At 36.5% G+C, this 16280-nt stretch overlaps 1 long non-coding RNA gene across 1 annotated transcript; it reads right to left on the bottom strand.

Moving 5' to 3' along the window:
- Positions 1-1349: 1349 nt before the first annotated feature.
- On the bottom strand, positions 1350-15940 carry LOC143251028 (uncharacterized). Its single transcript, XR_013028466.1, has 2 exons — positions 15877-15940; positions 1350-6314 (listed from the first exon to the last, which is right to left on the bottom strand). It is a non-coding gene; the product is annotated as an uncharacterized LOC143251028 (long non-coding RNA).
- Between the last annotated feature and the right edge of the window lie 340 nt (positions 15941-16280).

Raw genomic sequence — 16280 nt, 5'->3', positions numbered from 1 at the left:
GGCTACCTATGCTTTGCCCAACACAGGTATCGAAACCCGGATTTTAGCGTTATAAGTCTGCAGACATTGTTGTGCCTCTGGAGGGCAGTCAGTCAGTCAACACAATAACTGATTTATTGACTCGTGCTACAGTTCACCGATGTATATACAGCTGCAGATAACTGGGTATGCACAAAAGATGTGACACTGGAACGAATAAGAAATATTTCATTTTGAGAATCAAAAATAGCAAGTTTTCAACAATTGTGTTTTTTTTTTTGTGTGTTATTAATTTGAAACAAGAAAACGTCGTGCTTTTAATAAAATCTCTCTCGTTTAGTTTTTTATTTACTTTTGAGAGGAGAGAGCAAAACTTACTGTTTCAAAACGTATTACATATTATGCGCAACACGTGTTACTATTGATGAACTACGTATACGCTGTTACTTTTGACTGGTTAACCTGTTCTAACCACCCTATAGAGTATAGAGCAACACATACAAGCATTTGTCTCGGTTTAGCCGATGATGTAACTGTTCTCAATGGGAGAAACTTATTCAACTCGCTCTGTTGGAAAGTGGCGACCTCTCTGAGCTTCTAACTATCGGCAGTATTAGAGAGTATTAGCAACTCAGTGAGCTACTTTTATCTGAGTCAGCGTTTCTTTCCAGGTGTTTCATGGCTAAATCTGACATGCACCTGTGTGTACTCGCATGTCTAGACACAACCAAAGTTTAGATAGGGTGGACTATCATGTTTTTTTTCGTCTCCTAGTAACAGGAATACTCAGAAGAAAGTATATGAAAATACGAAATGTTTGCGGATAAAAGTTGAAGGTTATCAAAATTTTAGTCCTAGGGAAAATAGACAGTCACAATGCTTCGTTTTGAAAAGATAGCAACAGACGAAGCTGTTATTGTGGTCATGGAAAAAAGAAAATATGTGAAACCGATGTTACACGTGGGGGTAAGAACAAATGTCTGTTTCTTTTTTAATTTCGCGCAAAGCTACACGAGAGCTATCTGCGCTAGCCGTCCCTAATTTAGCAGTGTAAGACTAGAGGGAAGGCAGCTAGTCATCACCACCCACTCTTGGGATACTCTTTTACCAACGAATAGTGGGATTGAGCGTCACATTATAACGCACCCACTGCTGAAAAGGCGAGCATTTTTGGTGCGACAGGGATGCGAACCCGCGACCCTCAGATTACGAGTCGCACGCCTTAACCCACCTGGCCATGCCAGGCCTGAGAACACCTGACGAGTACAAGAGAATCAAGGTACTTCAGCACCATTAAGAAATGTACAACGGACGATCACTGTACAAAATTTAGGAAATGATAAAGCAAGTTAAGAGACGTAATCAAGAGATTAATATTCATGGTTTTATTTCTTTCAATACCAAATAGCAGATTAAACACATCTATAAACATAAACATAGGTGAGGAAAAAAAAGAGATTGAATTTATAAACTAATGACGGCATTAAACAAAAACGAGACGTACAACAAACTTTATAACAGGTTCGATGAATTGCAAGTTTCAAACAGACAGACAATATCCCAACAAATGTAGAAGTTGAGAAATAAAAATTTAACAGGGAAAAATAAAATATTAATAGAAAACCCGAAAAACGTCATTATCTCTTTAGTAGGGCAACCAGAAACAGGAATGAAACTAGATAAATAATTTGTTGACGATATTTTCATTAAATGTATATGTGTATGTAATACATATATATGTATATTTTAGTCAGAATAAAACAAATTTATTGAAGTTAAGTAAGCAAAATCACAAGGAAGAGATGCGTTAAAAACAGCAAATTCAAACCTCTGACTAATTATATGAGTTTGTTATAACTTAAAAAGCAGGCCAAAACAAAAAAAAAACATTAAACGAAAAACGCTGCAGTAACTGAAAATATCCCAAGGTACAAACTATAATGTGGGATTATAAAATGTGCCCAAGGCTTTGGAGGTGAATGATGAGGTAGGACCCACACTGCGGTGGGGATACACCGTATATCCAGTCCTAACCTCCATTCGTCATTCTGACATAATAAATAAAAGAGTAGCAATAAAAATTAGGAGAGCGAGATGTGGGTGCTCAAACCCACAATGTCCCACATCTATATCACCATTCTCTGCATGCAGACAGTTGTGGGAAGGTGACTTCTCTCCAAAGTAAAGAAGAAATATTAATTGAAATAAAAATATATATGTAAAAGCGGCTTCTTCGGTCATCGTCAGGTTCACCTGACGTTGTTCGCTCCTTTACGTAAAATATTTCTCAACCCAAACCAGCCGTTTTTACAGGTATATTTTTCTCTATAAGTGGGTTTTCTCGACATCACTGATAATTGAAATAAAAATGAGAAAATAAGATACTACCATTTGGGGGTAAGTAAGTTGAAAACTTACCTCTTGAAGTTAGCATTCCAGCCCCCAATATGGTAAAGGGCATTCATTGCTAAGGTAGTACCTTATTTTCTTTTCCTTATTTTTATTCCAATTAATTTTTTCTTCCTTACTTGGGAGAACAGTCACCTTCCCGTAACTGTTTGCAGACAGTGAGGGGTGATATAGATGTGGGACGTTGTGAGCTTGAACACTTACATCTCGCTTTCCTATTTTCTATATATATTGCTACTCTTTTTATTTCTTATGCGAGACTGGCGAATGGAGGTTAAGACAGAGAGACGGTGTATCTCCATCGTAATGTGGGTCCTACTCTGCAGCCACCTCCAAAACGTAGGGCACATTTATAATTCCACATCATAGTTTGTACCTAGGGATCCTTTCAGTTAGTGCAACGTTTTCGGTTAATTTATTTCGGTCTGTTTTAAGTTACAACAAACTAATATAGATATTTATCTACCATGTCTATCGAAAGGGATCGAACCTCTGATTTTACTCTTGTAAATCCGTAGACTCATCGCTGTCCCACCAGAAGATTTTTTCATTTAATATTTTAGGTGAAAACGTAAGGCTGTATCATGTATTTGAGACAAAAAATAGAGCTTTTATTTCATTTCTAAATAGGGGGGTCCAGAGCCTAAGAAAGTAATTTTATAGCATTTAATTTTTAATTATTTCGAATTTTGTATGAATACGTTGATTGACACCTATCTGCCGGTTTCTCTATAACTTGAATTTATGATAACCCTACTCTAGTAGCATAAAGTAAATGTATGGCGAATATATTATTATTTTACAATAATGAAACAAAAACATTTCCTTTAAATATATATTTTTTTCTTCTATTTGGATAAAAAATAGTACCATAATTTGTACAGACATCAACTGTTTCTCGGTAGGTGAAAAGTTCTAAATATTTACGTTGTTCCTCTATTGCTGTACCTGAACATGACAATGAGTTTCTGTTAGTTTGTTGAAGGTTAAACTTATATTTCCAGATGCGTGTTATTACGCTAACCCATCAAAAAGTTCCATTGTTTGTACAGAACACCTGAAAATAACTATTTAGACAAGGTGGTATAGCATATTTTGCTATAAAGACTTTGTTTCTTTCTTTTAAAGCAAGCAAAGTCAATTTTTGTTGCTATGCCAACTGCGGAGAATCGAATCTCGGATTTTTAGCGTTGAAAGTCCTTAAACTTACTGCTGCCCCACTAGGAGACAAGAATAAATAAAATATTTTTACACTAATAATTATTTAAACTCCTAAAATATATATATCGTGTCTAAGTAGAATTGTTTAAATATACTCTTCAAAAAAAAGAAACGCAAAAGGCAAAATATAAGACAAATTGTTAACAAGTTTATTCCGAGTATTTCTGTATGACATGTGTGAAACTTTGTACATTCACTGCTGAACATCCAAAGTCTGCAAAGGCGAAGTCCACACTCACTAGTTGAAGTTTAACGTCACTCAACGTCAATAACGAGTATGCCCTCCCGTGAGCATCAATAACTGCTTGGCATCTCCTGCCCATGGAAGCGATGAGATGATGAATCACATCCTGTGGAATGGCTGTCCACTCAGCCTGCAAAGCTGCTGCAAGCTAAGGTAGAGTCTCCGGTTGAGGTTGTCGCCGTCGCAGACGTCGGTCCAACTCGTCCCAAAGATGTTCGATGGGGTTTAAATCTGGTGATCTGGAGGGCCAGGGAAGAACGTTGATGTTGTGGTGTCTCAAGAAGACAGTGGTGAGTCGGGCTGTGTGAAGACGAGCGTTGTCATGTTGAAAAACGTCGTTGACGTTCACCATGATGGGTTGCACATGGGGCCTAAGAATCTCGTCGACGTATCGTTGAGCCGTAAGATTCCCTCGAATATGCAAAAGGTCTGTTCTGGCATTGTAGGCGATGGCAGCTCACATCATGACGCTGCCACCACCAAATCTGTCAACATCTTGCACACAGTTTGCTGCAAAACGTTCACCTCGGCGACGGTAAACACGGGTCCTTCCATCCTACCTACGAAGCATAAAACGTGATTCATCGCTGAACCAAACATGCCTCCATCGTCGATGAGGCCATACCCGATGTGCCCGAGTCCACTGCAGCCGTGCTTGACGATGTTGCTGAGTGAGGATGACGCCTCTGACTGGATGTCGAGGTCGGATTCCTGCATCTCGTAGACGGTTGCGTACGGTCTGATCGGAAATCCTACGCAGCCCTGGTATGGTTGAGGCAGTAGACGTCGCAGTGGTGGTCCTATTCCGAAGGTGACGTAACCGGATGTTGCGATCTTGTGCGGGCGTGATCACACGAGGTCTGCCAGATCGTGGACGGTCACGAGTTGATCCATGTTGTTGATGACGATTCCATAGCCTTGTGATGGTGCTTGGGTGGACATTCACAGCTCTGGCAACATCTGATCGAGATTCGCCTGCCTCCAAGCGACCAATGGCGTTGTTGCGTTGTGCTTTAGTCAGTCTTGGCGTAACTGTATTGCGTGTGAGTGGCTTAACACTGAGCTATGGAAACCGAGAACCCGTCACTTTTATAGGGATTTTGCATATGTTGCACTTGCAGAACATGCAGATCTCTCAAACAAATTTATTGGACACGAATGTGTTTTGGCGAAAAATCCGATGTTTTCCTCCGTTTTCAAAGTGCACAACTTTTATTGCCATTTTGGTCTGACAATCAGTGCCTTAACACGTGTAACATCACATACTCTGAGCTTGTAACGTTATTACATATATTTCTCTTTAAAATAAAAAAAAATATCCCTTTTGCGTTTCTTGTTTTGAAGAGTATATTATTATTTAAAAAAAGCCACTTTTGCAACCCATTGAAAGCATGTAGATGGTCCCTTCAGAAGATTTAATATACACTTAATTCAACAGGCTTGTTGAAGTTAGTTTTTTTATAGTTTGCGAGTGGAATTGAAAATTTATAATGTTTTTTCTCTCTTTCTTTCGTTTACCAATGGTTCATGCTGAGTCTGAAAACTTACGAAGTTGAAAATCGGGTTTCGATACCCATGGTGGGCAGAGCACAGATAACCCATTGCATCACAATGCGCTTAACAACAATCAGTCAATCAAATCTGTCAAACTGTCAAAAGACAGTTGAGATGAAAATATTTAAGTTTCTTCACATGTCGACTATATGTTATTTAAGACACATATACAAAAAAAAAAAAGCAGACAGCAAATTACAACAGTTTTATGGACTTATCTGTAAAATTATGTCTTTCTGGTCCCAGTGATATTTCCGGAGTTCCCCAAAGGCCGAGATTGATTTAACAATCCTGTTGGCACTTTCTTTGTTGATGATGGCTTCTCTTGACAGCGTGCTACCTAGGTATGTAACGTTGCCTCAGACGTCGAGGACATTGTCTTCTACGGATATTAATTACGGGGTGACTTGCCTGGTGCTAGTTGCTACATAACCTCTGCCTTTTTCCGGCTGACGGTTAGACCACAACAATAACAACTTGCAACAAAGTGGTCCATGATCATTTCATGTTCTCCTGGGCTACTAGACCATAATCGTCAGCAAACAGCAGTTCATCTAACATTTCTTCCAGGACTTTAGCCTTGGCATGCAGTCTTCTGAAATTAAACAGCTTTCTGTCATATAGCAACTTGATCCGTACGATCCGTACTCTGGTGTCGAAATAATTAAAGGCACCTGAAAGCATAACTACCAACGTAATAGTGAAAATTGACGGTGCAAAAACACAGTCCTGCTTTACACAATTTATCCTGTAACAAATGGTTAGGCGAATAAAGACTCTTTTGAATGACCATCATAGTATATAATCTGGGTGAGAGGTGATGGTTATAGTGAGTTTTCGACAGTTATAATCCTCGTAGGTAATCAAAGTGTAGACCACAGGCACAATTCTTCTATTTTTTATATCCCTAAAAATAGATATGTTCTATTATAATAATGAATAATTTAAATCCGGCAGTTTTCAATTGTCACAATAACAAGTGAATCATATTACTGTAGTGGTATTAACACTAGGGCACAATTCTAGGAGCAGGTTGTGTAAAAAACGATTACCTGAAAAAGCTGGGGCCCTAGGTTGGAATATTTCAAATCGTAATTATGCTAAAAAAATTACCTGTTAAGCCTAATTCTTGGAACAAGTAAAGCTTCAGTAAGTTGCTCTGTTGAAATATGGAGTCGTAACAATTTGAATGTTTATTTAACTCCGATAAATTATTAGTTTTTCCTCTGTGAGTTTGTATTTAGATAGCTAATACACAACACTACTGAGTTTTAGTAAAATATTTGTTCCTCATTCGTTACTGCATTTAAGAATCAATATTTTATCCTATCTTTATCACCCTGATAGAGTTGTATGTATTTCAAACTATAAGTATATTTTTAGCAGTTAATGTTAGTTTCTTCTTATTTTGTTAAAGGGTAGGCTTAGCTAAAAACTGAAGTGGGAATCCAAAATGTTGAAGCTGAGTAATAGTGACAGATTGGTATAGAAAAACATTAACGTTTAGTATACAATAGTACAATAATTATATGTGAATTTGACGTAATTCAGCAAAATCTGTTTTTATGGTTTTTTAATGGTTGGTCACTAACTTTCAATATCTGAATTTATTTCTATTACAAGCTTTTGTGTTTATTTTTTTACACTTAAAAAAATAAATTTTTTAGAGTTTTGCGAGTGGAATTGAAAATTTATAATGTTTTTCTCTCTTTCTTTCGTTTACCAGTGGTTCAGTGCTGAGTCTGAAAGCTTACGAAGTTGAAAATCGTGTTTCGATACCCATGGTGGGCAAAGCACAGATAACCCATTGCGTCACAATGCGCTTAACAACAACCAACCAATCAAATCTCTCGCTCTTTTTCTTTCTTCTTAATGACGTTCACCATTTACTGTTACGAGAAGTCGGTAACTTCTAAACAAAAACTGAGAGACAGAGAAAAAAGGTGATACAGAGAGAGAAAAAAAATCTGTGTTCTTCAACCCGCGTGGATAAACAAAGAATTTGCAAATTCACAACACTAAAATCTGATATTTGATTCCTCACAGCGGACAGATTGCAGATACCCCATTATCTAGTGTTGTACTTAATACCAAACAGATATAACTATGCTCAGAGCAAAGAAGAAAAATATTAATTTCATAGTATGTAATGTCTTGATTTAGCTAACAGCCAATAGAGGGCACCAAAATGATAATCCTCACACGCTGCCATATTTATCTTGAATTCTCCAAAATCTATTTTTAAGCAATTTAAACCTGAAAGTGGTAAAGGTTACATCAGCTGTTGGAAGAATATCAGCATTTTGTTGGATCTCATCCAAACCCAAAAAAAGAACTGTTATTTCACTTGGTCTTTGTTTCACAAATGTTCTAGAATCTGATATTCGCTGCGTTCGTTGATCGCTCGAATGTTAACCTTTTTTCGTTTGGTAAATCTTTCTCTTCTTTATCAAGGTCATCAACTTTGAAACTCTAGGAATTAAACCTTTCTTCGACATCAAACATTGAACTGAGATAATTTCAGTTCAGAAGCATGGGGTAAAATAAAACGTAAAAGTTAACATTGTCGGTTTGCGTGACGTTAGATAAATATATGGAAGACCGAACCATTATATTACGTCATTTTAGCAATAAAGATAGGAAGGGGTAAACTCCCCAAAAAATATTTATTTTCTACATAATAATAATAATAAACTTTTTTATCAAAGACAACATATCGCCATTACAGCTTCATGAGGACTAGTAATACAACAATTGTTTTAAGTGAATATATATATTATAGTATGTTCGATACATAAAATATATCGTTTTACACATACACATAAACACAAAGATTCATCAATCTTATATTAGTTGATTTCCTGAAGATACAATTACAAGAAAAATATTTACAGTGTTATTTCTGATGGTATCTGTAATAAGTCTGACGAATCACACACAAACGCTTTACTCATGGTAATTTGTGTATTGACAAATACTGCGCTGAATTTCGTTCTCAAATCCAGCAGCTGTAATGTCCTATTGGTCATTTCTATGATATCCGTGTGTTTGTCTTACTATCCAGTGCACTTGATTTGAGCCCTTATAATTTTTTCTACTCTTCAGCTGTACCAAAGTATCCCCCAGGAGTATGATGATACATTAACTGAAGAGGTGGATGGAACTACAGATGTTGTAATGCGTAATGATGCATCATGTGATATCTCTGCATCTTCCAAGCAGTTAATGTTGTAAACTCACAGGCGCTCATGAGCCATACAATGGTTATTGTGTTCGTTTTATTACGACAAATCCACATCGTGCTATCTGCCATGTCTCCCGAGGGGAATCAAACCCCTGATTTTAGCATTGTAAATCCAAAGACTCATCGCTGCCGCACCGGAGACGGGATAATTACTGGAAATACATAAGGAGAAATTAATATTATCCCACTGGTATTATTACATGTGATCGGATGACATTGTTTTAAAGTGTTGTTTCGTTGGGCATGTTCTTTTAAATTATTTGGTGAAAATAATGCGAAACCCACTGCACGTAACGATAACAAGTTTGTTTATTTATTTCTTAACGTTTGCTACAGATCACTCTCACTTGTACATAAGTGAAGGCCTAAAGTCGCTTGCAACGTTTTCATTTTTAACATAAATTTACTTGTTTAAGGGTACTAAGACTTACCTACAATTAAACCTATTTGGATAGTTTTACGACTAGTCGATCATGTAACTAAATGTACTTAATGAATGCCACTCAGTTCCATGGTTTAATAATTTCTCAAACACAGAACGAACTGAAACTGGCTATCTCTTCCTTGATTCGCATATTTCTAACAAATCCTTGTTTTTAGATATTTTGTAATTTATTTTAATCATTAAAATTTACGAACACTGAAGGTATTCTAAGATTACTTTTATAAATTTACTTGATGTAGAGTCATGCGCACTGTAGCAAAAGGTCCAGATTACAAAATAAAATTATAAACAAAATTACTGTCAGTGAACAATTAATCACCACTTAGATTCCTTATGCAAATCACTCATAAAAAGTGAGCAATTTCACCTAATTTTGTGGTAGTTATTTACACGAGGGTTGTAACAGGGAATAACATAAAATCACTCATAATTACGTGCAATGAGAACATATTGCAGATAAGAGTGTAATATGTAAACTCATTACATGTAAATTGTATAAAAACAAGTCGATATGAAGAAAAAATAAAACGTGTGAGATAATATCCTTTAAAAAATTGTTTGATTTGAAACAGTAAGTAAAAACCAAAAGATACTGAAAAATAAATAACCTCTTTGACAAAAACACCAACAAAAAATAACAACAAAAGTTTAGGCCCACCTCAACAGTCCTTTTCCGCGTAAAAACAATGAAACGTCACAAACACGTCATTCTAGCGTTCAACAATATTACTATTACCCGCCTTGGCACAACGCCAACTTTGTAACGCAATTCACTGTAAAAACTAGATGTAAACAACTTTACAAAAAATTTAAGGTTTTCTTAAGATAACGGGATGTTTATTATAACTCGAATTAGGAAAAAAAAAAAGAAGTTGAAGGCCCTGCAACTTGCAAAATGGATTATTGCACCATCATAAAATAAGCCTCAGTTTTTACGTTGAACGACGAAAATATTGACACACACAATAATGTACTTGAAAATGTTTCGATGAACACGTTACGCAGAAAATGAGCTTTTCAGTAAACAAAAGCAAGTAGAGATCCGTTTGATAATAACGTAAGCCTACTTGTTTGTTACTTATTGTTGTTCTTAAAATTACACACACATAAATCGAATCTTTAAGATAAGTACACGTTTCCTAGAACACTCGTATAACCTATTTTACGTTTCTCTTGTGCACTTTTATGGAGTTAAATCAATTTTGTTTGTAATGTGCTTATTTTGTACAAAGTAAACGATATTAATGCACGCGTTTTTAAAATATGCGAAGTTTAAGATAAAAAAAATTAAATATTCTATGCACAGGACAATCCGTTTATAATGTTATTAATGTATCTGATCAGTCAGCTCTTTAATATAAATTAATGTTTTAATTTCGTGTTTTGTTTGGTTTCGAATTTTCGCGCAAAGCTACAAAATTATCTGCGCTAGCAATCATTATTTTTTAAAAGTAGTAGATTAGCATGAAGCTAGCTAGTTAACAACACCCACATCCAGCTCTTCAACTACGCTTATCGAATAGTATGATCTCACTGTCTCTCCTTTAACAACTCAAAAATGCAGAATGCGCTTTTGCGGCAATGGTATGCGAAACTTAAACCCATGGTGTTATAGACTGAAACTGAATACTGAGCCACACACACCCAGTCCTTTTCATTTATGAACAACTATCACGATTAGCTTTTCGGATGTGTAAATAAATCACAGGGAAAATAACTGATTAGTCAGCAATTTTAAAGACTATTTGTATATATATATATATACTTTATTTAGGTTTTCAAAAAAATAAGATTATTTACAGTAGTAATACACTTTCAGGAAAACGTGTTAAGTTTGCAAATAGTTCGTAGAAATCGGTATTATCTAATTGACTCTCGTTTGTTTGTATCCGTGTTGTACTTCAAATATCAGTTTTTTATCTGTATGGCGTTTAGATAAAACACATTCTTCAAACTTTAATTGTATAATAATGTAAGAAAATATAGTGCAATGACAAACATTTAATTTCACAACATCCTTCAATAAAATATTAATTTTGTGTTCCGAACGATTCCCTGTTTTGGAGTACGTCAAAAATCACAACATGATTATTAGAGTTTATTTTTACAGAAACGTACCTGGCATATTATTTTTTGTTACATTAACCAACACATAAAACGCATTTTAAGATTTCGGGTGACTTTTAATTTCGACAATATTTTGTAACTATGTGTACAGACGTAAGTTATCACTCTAACTAAGCAGGCCCTGCATGACCAGGTGGGTTAAGGCGTTCGATTCGTAATCTGAGAGTCGCGGGTTCGAATCCCTCTCGTACCAAACATGTTCGCCCTTTCAGCTGTGAGGTTATTATAATGTTACGGTCAATCCCACTATTTGTTGGTAAAAGAGTAGCCCAAAAATGGGTGGTCATGACTAGCTGCCTTTTCTCTATACTTACACCAGTAAATTAGGGACGGCTAGCGCAGATAGCCCTCGTGTAGCTTTGCGCGAAATTCAAAACAAACAAATTTTGTTTACCTAATTTACCGGTGTAAGACCAGAGAAAAGGCAGCTAGCCATCACCACCCACCGCCAATTTTTGGGCTACTCTTTTACAAACGAATAGTGGGATTGATCGTGACATTATAACGCCCCCACGGCTGAAAGGGCGAGCATGTTTGGTGCGACTGGGATCCGAACCCGCGACCCTCGGATTACAAGTCAAACGCCTTAACCAACCTGGCCATGCCGGGCCTACAAACAAACCAAGCATGAAAACGTATTTGGTACTAATTATCGTATTCGGTCTAGCTGACTTAATGACAGCTGATATAGCTCGAAACCTTAGGCCTCACCCGATTAAAGTATCAAATATGACCCATAGTTATATGTTTTTAAACCTACATGCATTCATTTTTAATTTGGTGTGCTAAGACTAAACTTACCGCTCTAATTCAGTCAGAAGACTCTTCCACGTGGGGTTCCAACGATTTATTTCTTGTAACGGAAAGTAAATTATTGTAAATGTATATAAAATGGAGGATGCGCTACTTTAGGTACATGATTAGATTTGAGGGTAGGTAGTTGCTGAAGGCCCTGGTGAAGGTAAAATCGAATTAAGTGTACGCGAGCCCCAGATTTGTTAATATTGACACACAAAAATATAACTAATAAAAGAGAAACAAACAAGTGTTATCAATGTTTTTTTTAAGTTTATAAAAACATGTAGAGATCAACATATATGCAATTTATCTAGCTAAAGTAATATAGAAAGTTTTAATGCTAAATAAAAATGAAATAAAAACCGGCCCGGCATGGCCAGGTGGTTAAGACACTCGACTCGTAATCCGAAGGTCGCGGGTTCCAATTCCCGTCGTACCAAACATGCTCGCTCTTTCAGCCGCGGGAGCGTTATAATGTGACGGTCAATCCCACTCTTCGTTGATAAAATAATAGCCCAAGAGTTGGCGGTAGGTCGTGATGATTATCTACCTTCCCTCTAGTCTTACACTGCTAAATTAGGTACGGACAGCGAAGATGGCCCTCGTTTAGCTTTGCGCGAAATTAAAAAAAAAAACAACTATAAAAAACTTCTTGAGCTTACGTGTCTTTTAACACCATTAATGCTGAATAAAATATTGAAACAAAAAAGTAAAAGCAACTAAAACCGTGTTACTTAATGACTACTTAAATTATCCCTACTTTGGCTTAGACTAACATAATTACAACGATGAGCCGAAATAGTGATTTATAAATATGTGTGTGTGTTACGTTAAGTAACTCTGTTTTTGTAGTTTTGTCTTTTTTATTTTATTATTTTTGTAGAATTTAAACTTTCTATATTATAACTAAGTATATATCGATTTCTACTTCCTTTTATAAAATTTTTTTTTTTATTACGCGTTAGTTTACCACTTGTTCAGTGTTTTGGTGGTTCTCAGTTTTGACTGTTTTATAGAGATATGATAATGTTATATTGACAGTATCTTAGTAAGCAAGTTGATGTTAAGGGGGGCTTTATTAGTACCTTCAATACATTTCAGTTTCATGTTCATTTTTCGTATATTAACTTGCAGACAAAAAGTGAATACTCTGAGGACAGTTAGTTGTTATTCTTAACACTTGATAACATTTCTTTCTTATATTAAGATAGATATTAGGAAATTTCACTCTCCCATACATCGTTGTATCCCTGCGTAAAACTTTAGTTTTTACATTACAGAAAAATACTCAATCTAACACCAACGCTAGGTGTACAGGGCTCCCGAAATTATTCTGCTTAAAATTTAAATATAACCAAAATCAAGAGTGACAAATGTCTTTGCTTCTTGCTTCTGAAGTTCATGTATCATGCTGTGTTGTAGCTTACAAAGTGTATAATTCTTCTCGCGATTCATGGCATATACACATTAGAATGACGTCATGAAAATACAGATTGCAACGTTAGGTGTCCTTGATATGAAGGCATTTCAGTGTCTACTGACTGAGTGACAAAAAACACACAAATGAATGGCTCCAGGAGCCATTCTTCCTCCCCTTGGGAAAATAACAGTATGTAGTGAAACAAACCGTTGTAATTTCTAAAATATATATGTAAAAAAAGCAACGTTGCCAACTACGGGTTGCATTTGTGCATAATTTTTTTGGGTGAACCTATCTGTTTGTTTGAACTTTTGTTCAATGCTGCACATAGGACTATCTGCCCATAGCTGTTCTTAATGTGGAAGTGATAGACTAGCGGACATCCACCCTCAACTCATAAAATTTGATAGTTAATCCTACGTCTCATTTTCATGATTCTGTAGCGCGAGGCCGTTTTAAATTAACATGAACACGTATATTTAGGATATGGCGTTTCTGTGATTTTGTTTTTAGTTGGGGGCTTAGGGGAGAGGGTACACAGTTTGCATGAAGGCAGAAGAAAATACTGTCATGTCAGTGGAAATCACAATGGAGAGAACTTTAAAATTTTAAATGTCTGTATTTCAGAAGGCGGTTAGAGGCAGAGATCCCCATACCACACCGATTGACATGCCCCTGTGGTGGGATAAGTACTATTGTTAAAAGCAGAATGTTCCGCACTCATGTGCTGGCATGACCTGATGGTTAGGGAGCTCGACTCGCAATCTGAGGGTCGGCAGTTCGAATCCCTCTTACACCAAACATGATCGCCCTTGATCGTGGGGTGTTATAAGTGAGGGTCAATCGTACTATACGTCAGTAAAAAAGTTGGCAGTGGATTGTGATGACTAGCTGCCTTCTCTTTAGTCTTACACTGCTAAATTAGGGACGGCTAGCGCAGATAACCTTCGTGTAGCTTTGCGCAAAATTCAAAACAAACTAACCCAATCTTCACTCACACATCGACTGAAGATCTAATAATATTTCTTAGTGTTACTTAACGTTTTGTTGAATAATCTGAGCTCGGGATATTTTCATATAGCTGTAAAACTTATTTAAATGGTAGGCTTTTAAATTCGTTGATCTAGAATAAAATAAAGGTTTAAAAAATAAATACGATTCTTCGTAAACTCGACAACTGTTGGGTTTTTTTTACATCTGTTTTTGAGCTATCTGTGAGATCTCGCGTTTTGATACAACGCTTTTCCATTTTACATATAATACAGGAAACAAAAGACAACTTGTTTTCTTAGTAGGAAAAGCCTAGCCTAACACAACCTTCTGAGTACATAACATCCACGACAGTTTTCGTATAATAGTGACTAAAACAAGTTGAATCTGGCGAGATCTTACGCCAACTGGTAACAGAAATGTAGTTGTACTTCCGCGATCCGACATATTATTTGAACAACTTTAATCACTTGTATAATTTCTGCCATCTAGCGGCAGCTTACTACTTTACCAAAGATAATAAAGTTCGCTATATTTGTTTTTACGAGTGTTCGAACTTTGGTGCATTCAAATTAAAACCTTATTTGTTTGTTTTTGGAATTAATCACGAAACTGCACCATGATCTATCTGAGCTCTGCCCTTCAAGGGAATCGAAACCCCGTTTCTAGCTGTGCGACTTCACAGACACGCCGCTGTGCCACCGTGGGGCAAACAAACTAAAAGCAGTTTGTAAGAAGTTATATTTAACTTCGTAATAGTTCTAGTGTTTCTAACGCTCACAGACTTATTCGCTTTGAAAAAAAAACATACTAAAAGTACAACCATCAGTAACATTCTGAGAAAATATTTAAAAATACCCTATATTTTTAGGGTTAATGGTATATAACCATTCCGTGCGTTATATACGCTAACAGACGTATAAAGAAATGATTTAATCTATACATTTCATAAAAGTAATTAATAATACGCTTCGAGTGAAAATAATTTATCTATATTCGTTTGTTTTATATCAAAAATCATGTTGGGTTATGTGCTGTGTTTTCCGTGGGAAATCGAACCCCGGATATTAGTATTCCAAGTTCCTAAAGTTACCGCTGTCCCAGCGAAGGACAAGACACTAACATTAAGCCTATTATAACACACAGTTCTCAATACAATACTTTTTTGAAGTTGGCCCGGCATGGTCACGTGGTTAAGGCACTCGACTCGCAATTCCAGTATCCGTGGTACCAAACATGCTCGCCCTTTCAGCCGTGGGGGCTTTATAATGTTACAGTCAATCACACTATTCGTTGGTAAAAGAGTAGTCCAAGAGTTGGCGGTGGATGGTGATGACTAGCTGCCTTCCCTCTAGTCTTACACTGCTAAATTAAGGACGGCTAGCGCAGATAGCCCTCGAGTAGCTTTGCGCGAAATTCAAAGCAAACAAAAAACCAAAACAAACCTTTTCTCAAAGTATACAAGGTCTGATGAAAGTGTTCTAAGACTTCTTCCGCTACAGGTGCCAATACAGAGGCAGTGAGCTTCATTGAGGTGTGTACAAAGTACAAATAGTGATCTGCCCCACAAACAAGCCATTTCTCCGAATCTTATACTCGTGATGCGAAAACCATGTTCAAAGACAGATGTATCTCTTATCCCGGTCGTAATAAAAATAGACAGAAAAGAAGACCAATGTGTTTGTATCAAGTTTTGTGTGAAAAATGATAAAGGAGGAAAAGAAATCCTTAAAATGTTAAGAACTGCCTTTGATAACAACTGCTTGGGTAAGACTGTTGTTTATCAGTGGATAAAACACTTCCAAGATGGCCGGGAATTGGTCAAAGATGACCAACGTTTTGAGTGACC

Source organism: Tachypleus tridentatus, chromosome 5 (genome assembly GCF_004210375.1).
Source record: "Tachypleus tridentatus isolate NWPU-2018 chromosome 5, ASM421037v1, whole genome shotgun sequence".
Classification (NCBI taxonomy): domain Eukaryota; kingdom Metazoa; phylum Arthropoda; class Merostomata; order Xiphosura; family Limulidae; genus Tachypleus; species Tachypleus tridentatus.
This window is presented reverse-complemented; position numbering and strand designations above follow the sequence as displayed.